Here is an 8,368-nt window from a genome sequence, read left to right as displayed (position 1 = left end):
GCACTCCAGCCTGGGCGACAGAGCGAGACTCCGTAAAAAAAAAAAAAGCCGGGCGCCGTGGCTCAAGCCTGTAATCCCAGCACTTTGGGAGACCGAGACGGGCGGATCACGAGGTCAGGAGATCAAGACCATCCTGGCTAACACGGTGAAACCCCGTCTCTACTAAAAACTACAAAAAACTAGCCGGGCGAGGTGGCGGCGCCTGTAGTCCCAGCTACCCGGGAGGCTGAGGCAGGAGAATGGAGTGAACTCGGGAGGCGGAGCTTGCAGTGAGCTGAGATCCGGCTACAGCACTCCAGCCTGGGTGACAGAGCGAGACTCCGTCTCCAAAAAAAAAAAGTGAATTCTGACTTGTGTGTCACAAGCTGTATCTAAAATGGATCAGTTCTAATTCCTCAATGTTTTGATTCTGACAAGATCAATGCATCTGTAAACTTTTCGAGCACTAAATGGTTTTTTGTTCACTAGTAAATCACTCTCATTTTGGTTTATCTACAGCATGGAATTGAGACAGGGATTTGAGAGAAAAGAGAGAAACCCACATTTGGAAGGTTGGGGGAAGGGACTCTGGAGCCTCTTTTGATTACAATTGAATCCCTGTAGCCAGTGCACCATGGCAACCTTCCCAGTCGGCCACCTCATTTCCATTTGCTTTGGAGAAGGAAGGGGGCGGGACAGAGGTGGTTCGATGTGCATTCTTGTGAGTAGGTGTAAAATGCAACCGAATTATAAATTGTGCTTCGTGAGAACTGACATACTTGGCCGGGCGCGGTGGCTCAAGCCTGTAATCCCAGCACTTTGGGAGGCCGAGAAGGGCGGATCACGAGGTCAGGAGATCGAGACCATCCTGGCTAACACGGTGAAACCCCGTCTCTACTAAAAAATACAAAAAACTAGCCGAGCGAGGTGGTGGGCAATGTAGTCCCAGCTACTCGGGAGGCTGAGGCAGGAGAATGGCGTGAACCTGGGAGGCAGAGCTTGCAGTGAGCTGAGATCCGGCCACTGCACTCCAGCCTGGGCGACAGAGCGAGACTCCGTCTCAAAAAAAAAAAAAGAAAAGAAAAAAGAAAACTGACATACTCTATTGTCTTCTCTGTTTCCTTCTCTTTCTTGTCTTCTCCAGATGCCTTTTAGCCTCTTCAAATTTTGTCCCCTTTCCTCAAATGTCAGATTTCATCAGTAGGCTTGGCTAAATTACCACTCCAATGTACCAGAGCAAAATTACAAATTAAAATGTGTATCTCAGGACATAAATATTTTGTTTAAAAGAGTGGTCCAGAAGCCGGGCGTGGTGGCTCATGCCTGAAATCCCAGCACTTTGGGAGGGTGAGGCTGGCTAATTGCTTGAGCCCAGGTGTTCGAGGCCAGCCTGGGCAACATGGAGAAACCCTGTCTCTACAAAAAATACAAAAATTAGCTAGGAATGGTGGTGCGCGCCTGTAGTCCCACCCACTCGGAGCTGAGGTGTGAGGGTGGCTTGAGCCCAGGAGGTCAAGGCTGCAGTGAGCCGTGATCTTACCACTGCACTCCAGCCTGGGCAACAGAGTGAGACTCTGACACATAAAAAAAAGACTGCTCCAGTAAATAAATGAACATTAATGAGTTACTTCAAAGCATTGTATTCCAATGCCAGAGATTTTTTTTTTTTTTTTTTTTTTTTAATATTACAGGGTTCAGGTACTTATTGTGTTATTTTGTAAGTCTTACTTCTGGAATAGAAATTCATTAATATTTGTCTCTGCTATATACACAAAAATCTTTCCCCCAATAGATGAAACTCAGTTACCAGAATGACCACAGATAATTCTTTTTTTTTGAGACGGAGTCTCGCTCAGTCGCCCAGGCTGGAGTGCAGTGGCGAGATCCCGGCTCACTGCGAGCTCCGCCTCCCGGGTTCACGCCATTCTCCTGCCTCAGCCTCCTGAGTAGCTGGGACTACAAGCGCTCGCCGCCACGCCCGGCTAATTTTTTTGCATTTTTAGTAGAGACGGGGTTTCACCGTGTTAGCCAGGATGGTCTCGATCTCCTGACCTTGTGATCCGCCCGTCTCGGCCTCCCAAAGTGCTGGGATTACAGGCTTGAGCCACCGCGCCCAGCCAGATAATTCTTACCATAGTTATCCAGAAAAAAACTATTATTTAGTAATACTGCATTGTTGACCAGATCCTGAGAAAAAGAATGTTAAGCGTTAAATAAAATTCTGAATTCTAGATGTGGAACCATATTCTTACCTTGTTAGCGTTGGAATTTGGCCAAGGTAAATTCAGTGGATAATCTTTGTCTGGATAGCCACACGTAGTAACAGCCAATTCATTCAGTATATTGATCCATACTAAACCCTAAAATGAAGATAAACTTAAATTCCGTGTATCATTATAATCATGTCTATTCTCTTGTTTACATTTAGAGTTCGAAGTGTGTTTCGCGACAGAATTTAAGGGAAACTTGGTTGCTTAAGTATAACCATTTACACTCCAACACGCACCAAGAAGGCAGTGTGCCATGGACAGGTATGCTCATTTCACAAAAGATGCAGAGGCAGTGATGTGGCGTGAGACAAGTGATACTACAGGGAAGTGAGGTTAGGAAATGTGAACCAACAGCACATGGAAAACTGGACCACCAGCTTCATCCCTGTGTCCATGTGGCAGCTCCTGGGCTGAACTCTATCTCATAGCACTCGTCACACTGTAATAGCAGCTTCTTTCCTTGCACTTTGAGCTCCTCTGGGGCAGGAAACATTTTTTTTTTTTTTGTCTTTCATCCCAAGCCCTTGCTTTATACTGATTTCCTTGTCACTAAATCCAATGAGCACTCTTCTGTCCTTATTTAACGACTCCTCTGCAGTATTTGGTATTACTCAGCACTCTCTTGACACTCGCTCCTTCCTTTGTTTCTGTGACATCAATGTGTTCTGCTTTACAGCCTCCTTCTTTGTTTCCTCTTCTGACACTTCTTTCTCTGGCAGTTCTTTACTGTTTTTATCTTTATTACCGTTTATTATTATTATTATATTTTCTTGGAGATGGAGTCTCGCTCTGTTACCCATGCTGGAGTGCAGTGGTGCGATTTTGGCTTACTACAACCTCTACCTCCTGGGTTCAAGTGATTCTCCTGCCTCAGCCTCCTGAGTAGCTGGGACTACAGGTGCATGCAGCCATGCCCGGCTAGTTTTTTATATTTTAGTAGAGATGGGATTTCACCTTGTTGCCCAGGTTGGTCTCAAACCCCTGAGCTCAGGCAATCCACCTGTCTCGGCCTCCCAAAGTGCTGGGATTACAGGCGTGAGCCATGGCGCCTGGCCTATTATTATTACTATTATTATTCTTTTTTTTTTTTGAGACAAGATCTCACTCTGTCACCCAGGTTGGAGTGCAGTGGCACCATCACAGCTCACGGCAACCTAGACCTCCTGGGCTCAAGCAATCCTCCCACCTCAGCCTCCTAAGTAGCTGGGACAATAGGCGTGCACCACCACCCCCAGTTAATTTTTTTCTTTTTGGTAGAGATGGGGGTCTTGATATGTTGCCCAGGTTGTTCTTGAACTCCTGGGCCCAAGCGATCCTTTTGACTCAGCCTCCCAAAGTGCTGAGATTACAGGCATGAGCCACTTCACCCAGCCTATTGTTTTTAATTAATTTTTTTATTTTTGTGACAGAGTCTTGCTCTGTCACCCATGCTGGAGTGCAGTAGCATGATCTTGGCTCACTGCAAGCTCCGCCTCTCGTGTTCAAGCAATCCTCCTTCCTCAGCCTCTCGAGTAGCTGGGATTACAGGCACTTGCCACCATGCCCGGCTAATGTTTGTATTTTTAGTAGAGACGGGGTTTCACCATGTTGACCAGGCTGGTCTCAAACTCCTGATCTCAGATGATCTACTCACCCTGACCTCCAAAGTGCTGGGATTACAGGCGTGAGCCACCATGCACGACCCCGTTTTTAATTTATTAAATCTGTTCCCAAACCTGGTAAGTCAGCCTGCTAAATATCCCTAAAAGTCCCCAAATCTATCTCATTCCCATTCAGTGACATAACTTGAAATTATGGGTTACAGTTGGAGAATTCTGTTCTCATACTATACCACCAGCTTTATAACCATGCTGTTGTCATTAGACGCCAAATACACATCTCCATCCCCTTCAGTCCTGACCTTTCCCTAAGCAATCCCAATCTCAGATTCCCAGCAGCCTCTAAGACTTCTGCCCTCAATTCCTCTATCACCTAAATGGTGTAACATTCAGCTTGTTAGATCACATCAACTGAAGTTTCCTGTCTTCAACACCCTCTGCCTAGCACACACACAAATGCATTTTCTGCTTAGACTTGCATCCCTTCTCAACTTTCCTATTCTGTTAACAGCACCACTACCATTTCATTCTCTGAGTCTTCCAGGCTAAAAACTTTAAGGGTTAGGCAGGGCACAGTGGCTCACGCCTGTGATCCCAGCACTTTCAGAGACTGGGGTAGGAGGACTGCTTGAGGCCAAGAGTTTGAGACTAGCCTGAGCAAGAAAAGTGAGATCCCGTCTCTACAAAAAAAACCAAGTGTAGTGGTGTGGGCCTGTAGTCTCAGCTACACAGGAGGCTGAGGTGGGAGGATCACTTGAACCCAGAAGTTTGAGACTGCTGTGAACTATGATTATGCCACTGCTCTCCAGCCTGGGCCCCGCCTCTAAAAAAAGAAAAAAGAACAAAAACACTTTAAGGGTTGATTTTGACTCCTTCCTTTTTACCACATGTCCAACCAATCACCACAAGGATTCTTCCTTCGAATGATGTCTTCTCTTACCCTTTTCTATCCCTTATGATGGCCTGAGACTTTCTGCTTAGATCATTGCAATAACAGTATTGGTCTCCTTCTCCAGTCTCTTTTCCTGCTTCAAAAACCAGTCACATTAATTTTATGAAAATGCTGTTCGCTTCATAAATTTTTCACTTTTTTTTTTTTTTACTTGGTGACAGGGTCTCTCTCACTCTGTTGCCCAAGCTGGAATGTAGTGGCACAATCATCACAGCTCATTGCAGCCTTGACCTCCCAGGGTCAAGCAATCTTCCTGCCTCAGCCTCTCAAGTAGCTAGAACCACAGGTGCATGCCACCTTACCCAGCTAATTTTTAAAATTTTTTGTAGAAATGGGCTCTCTCTATGTCGCCCAGACTGGTCTCGAACTCCTGGGCTCAAGCAAGCCTCATGCCTTGGCCTCCCAAAGTGCTGGGAGGCATATATATATACATATATACATACATATATATACACATATATATGTATATGTGTATCTATAAAGGCTTCACACTGTGTATGGACTTAATCCCAAACTCCTTCAGACTGAAGTTCAAAACATTTTATTAACTAGTTCCACCCTCCCCATATAACACATCACTTACCCACCCTCGAACGCCCTAATCAAGCCAATTTCTTTGTCCTCCCTTATCCAGGCAACAGTTCATTATTATACTGTATCTTTCCTAATGTTATTTTTCCTATTTAGAGTACTTATTCCACTCCCATTCTATTCAAGAGCCACCATTTCTAATAAAATCTTCCATTATAAACATTATACAGGCTCATGCCTGTAATCCTAACACTTTGGGAGGCCAAGGTGGGTGGATTGCCTGAGTTCAGCAGCTCGAGACCAGCCTGGACAACACGGTGAAACCCCATCTCTACTAAAATACAAAAAATTAGCCAGGCATGTCAGTATGTGCCTGTAATCCCAGCTACTTGGGAGGCTGAGGCAGGAGAATCACTTGAATCCAGGAGTCAGAGGTTGCAGTGAGCCAAGATAGCACCATTGCACTCCAGCCTGGGCAACAGCAAGACTCTGTCTCTAAATAAATAAATAAATAAATAAATAAATAAATAAATAAACATTAGTTCAATTTGAGATATTGAGGAAACAAGACAGAGACTGGAAATTGACTATATGATCTGAGGCTAGGAAGAGATATCAGGAAGTCATCAGGCCGGGCAAGGTGGCTCACACCTGTAATCCCAGTACCTTGGGAGGCAAAAGCAGGTGGATCACCTGAGGTCAGGAATTCAAGACCAGTCTGGCCAGCATGGTGAAACCCAGTCTCTATTAAAAATACAAAAATTAACTGGGCGTGGTGGTGGCGCCTGTAATCCCAGCTACTCCGGAGGCTGAGGCAGAAGAATTGCTTGAACCTGGGAGGCAGACTTGCAGTGAGCCGAGATCATGCTATTGCACTCCAGCCTGGGTGACAAGAGTGAAACTCCATCTCAAAAAAAAAAAAAAAAAAAAAAAGGAAGTCATCAGCACCAGGCACAGTGGCTCCTACCTGTAATCCCAGCTACTGGGGAGGCTGAGGTAGGAGGATCACGTGAGGCCAGGATTTTGAGACCAGCCTAGGCAATATAGCAAGACCCTGTCTCTAAAAAAAATTAAAAGTAAATAAATAAAAGAAGTCATCGGCATATAGGAAGGATTTGAAGCCTTGGGAATGAATGCACTTGCCATCCACTAAAAATGTATGAGACCACATAGAATAAAATGAGGAAAAGGTCTAGAACTGAAGCTTGAGGAATTCCAACATTTGAAGATTAGGGAAAGGAGGACGATCCAGCAGAGACTGACTGGAAACAAAAATGTAGGAGAGAAACCCAGAAAATGTAGAGTTTTTGAGGCTAAGGGAAGAAAGTGTCTTGAAGGAGATAATAGTCAACTGTGACAAAGCCTGTCACAGGTCAACAAGAACTACAATGTGTCCAGTGGATTTAACAACTAAGATAGACCAGGCATGGTGGCTCACGCCTGTAATCGCAGCACTTTGGGAGGCTGAGGCAAATTGGTCACTTGAGGCCAGGAGTTCGAGACCAGCCTGGTCAACATGGGGTAATCCTGTCTCTACTAAAAATGCAAAAATTAGCTGGGCGTGGTGGGCACCTGTAATCCCCACTACTTGAGAGGCTGAGGCAGGAGAATCATTTGAACCCAGGAGGCAGAGGCTGCAGTGAGCCCATATCACGACACTGCACTTGAGCGAGACTCCATCTCAAAAACAAACAAAAAACAAACATGGAGGTAACTTAGTTTAAAGGAGTGATAGGAGCAGAATCCAGTTTGAAATGGATTTAGGGATGAATAGGAGGTGAAGATGTAAAAAAAAAAAAGTGTTCAATAATTCTTGTTTCCCTCATAAGTTATGATACATGGAGTCATGAAATAGATCCTCTCTATTGGGGTCTATTGCATGGTCCCTCTCCAAACACACACACATACATGTCATTCTCAAACCTATAGGAATGTACATGTCTCAATTATTCCAATAAATTGGAAGATTCTAGAGAAAAGAGACCATGCTATTACCTCTCAACTCTTCACCACCTAGTATGGTCTTGGGTTTACTCAGTAAATGCTTGCTGATTATAAATGGTAAAATACTTAATTAAATATCTTCTTTTTTAAGACAGAGTCTCATTCTGTCACTCAGGCTGGAGTGCAGTGGTATGATCTCAGTTCACTGCAACCTCCGCCTCCCAAGTTCAAGTGATTCTTATGCCTCAGCCTCCACAATAGCTGGGATTACAGGCACGAGCCACCACACCTGGCTGGTGTTTTGTTTTGTTTGGTTTGGTTTGGTTTGGTTTTAGTAGAGGTGGGGTTTCACTATGTTGGCCAGGCTGGTCTTGAACTCCTGACCTCAAATAATCCCCTGTCTCAGCCTCCCAAAGTGCTGGGATTACAGGCATGAGCCACCGCACCCGGGCTAATTTTTATATTTTTTATAAAAATATTTTTATATTTTTTATGTTTTCCAGACTGGTCTCAAACTCCTAAACCTCAGGTGGTCCACCCACCTTGGTCTCCCAAAGTGCTGGGATTACAGGAGTAAACCACCGCCCTGGCCAATATCTTTACATTACTAAGCATCATAATAGGTAATGAAAATCTGCAAAGGCTGGGCACCATGGCTCACACCTATAATCCCAGCACTTTAGGAGGCTGAGGCAGGTGGATAACCTGAAGTCAGGAGTTCAAGACCAGACTGGCCAACATGGCGAAACCCCATCTCTACTAAAAACACAAAAATTAGCCAGGTGTGGTGGCCAGCACCTGTAATCCCAGCTACTCAGGAGGTTGAGGCAGGAGAATCACTTGAACTTGGGAAGCGGAGGTTGCAGTGAGCCAACATCGTGCCACTGCACTCCAGCCTAGGCGATAGAACAAGACTCCATCTCAAAAGAAAGAAAGAAAGAAAGAGAGAGAGAGAGAGGGAGAGAAAGAAAGAAAGAAAAAAGGAAGGAAGGAGGAAGGAAGGAGGAAGGAAGGAAGAAAGGAGGAAGGAAGGAAGGAAGGAGGAAGGAAGGAAGGAAGGAAGGAAGGAAGGAAGGAAGGAAGGAAGGAAGGAA

General features: G+C 45.0%; 1 long non-coding RNA gene across 1 annotated transcript in view; it reads right to left on the bottom strand.

The window, feature by feature from the left end:
• The window catches only part of LOC116418950, a 24,366-nt gene that overhangs the window by 13,340 nt on the left and 2,658 nt on the right, over positions 1-8,368 (bottom strand). Inside the window, exon 2 of the long non-coding RNA XR_004229162.1 lies at positions 2,232-2,339. This is a non-coding gene — a long non-coding RNA (uncharacterized LOC116418950). The remainder of the gene's footprint in view (positions 1-2,231; positions 2,340-8,368) is intronic.

Source organism: Piliocolobus tephrosceles, chromosome 10 (assembly GCF_002776525.5).
Source record: "Piliocolobus tephrosceles isolate RC106 chromosome 10, ASM277652v3, whole genome shotgun sequence".
Classification (NCBI taxonomy): Eukaryota; Metazoa; Chordata; class Mammalia; order Primates; family Cercopithecidae; genus Piliocolobus; species Piliocolobus tephrosceles.
The sequence above is the reverse complement of the archived record's forward strand: the minus strand, read 5'-3'. Positions and strand labels throughout refer to the sequence as shown.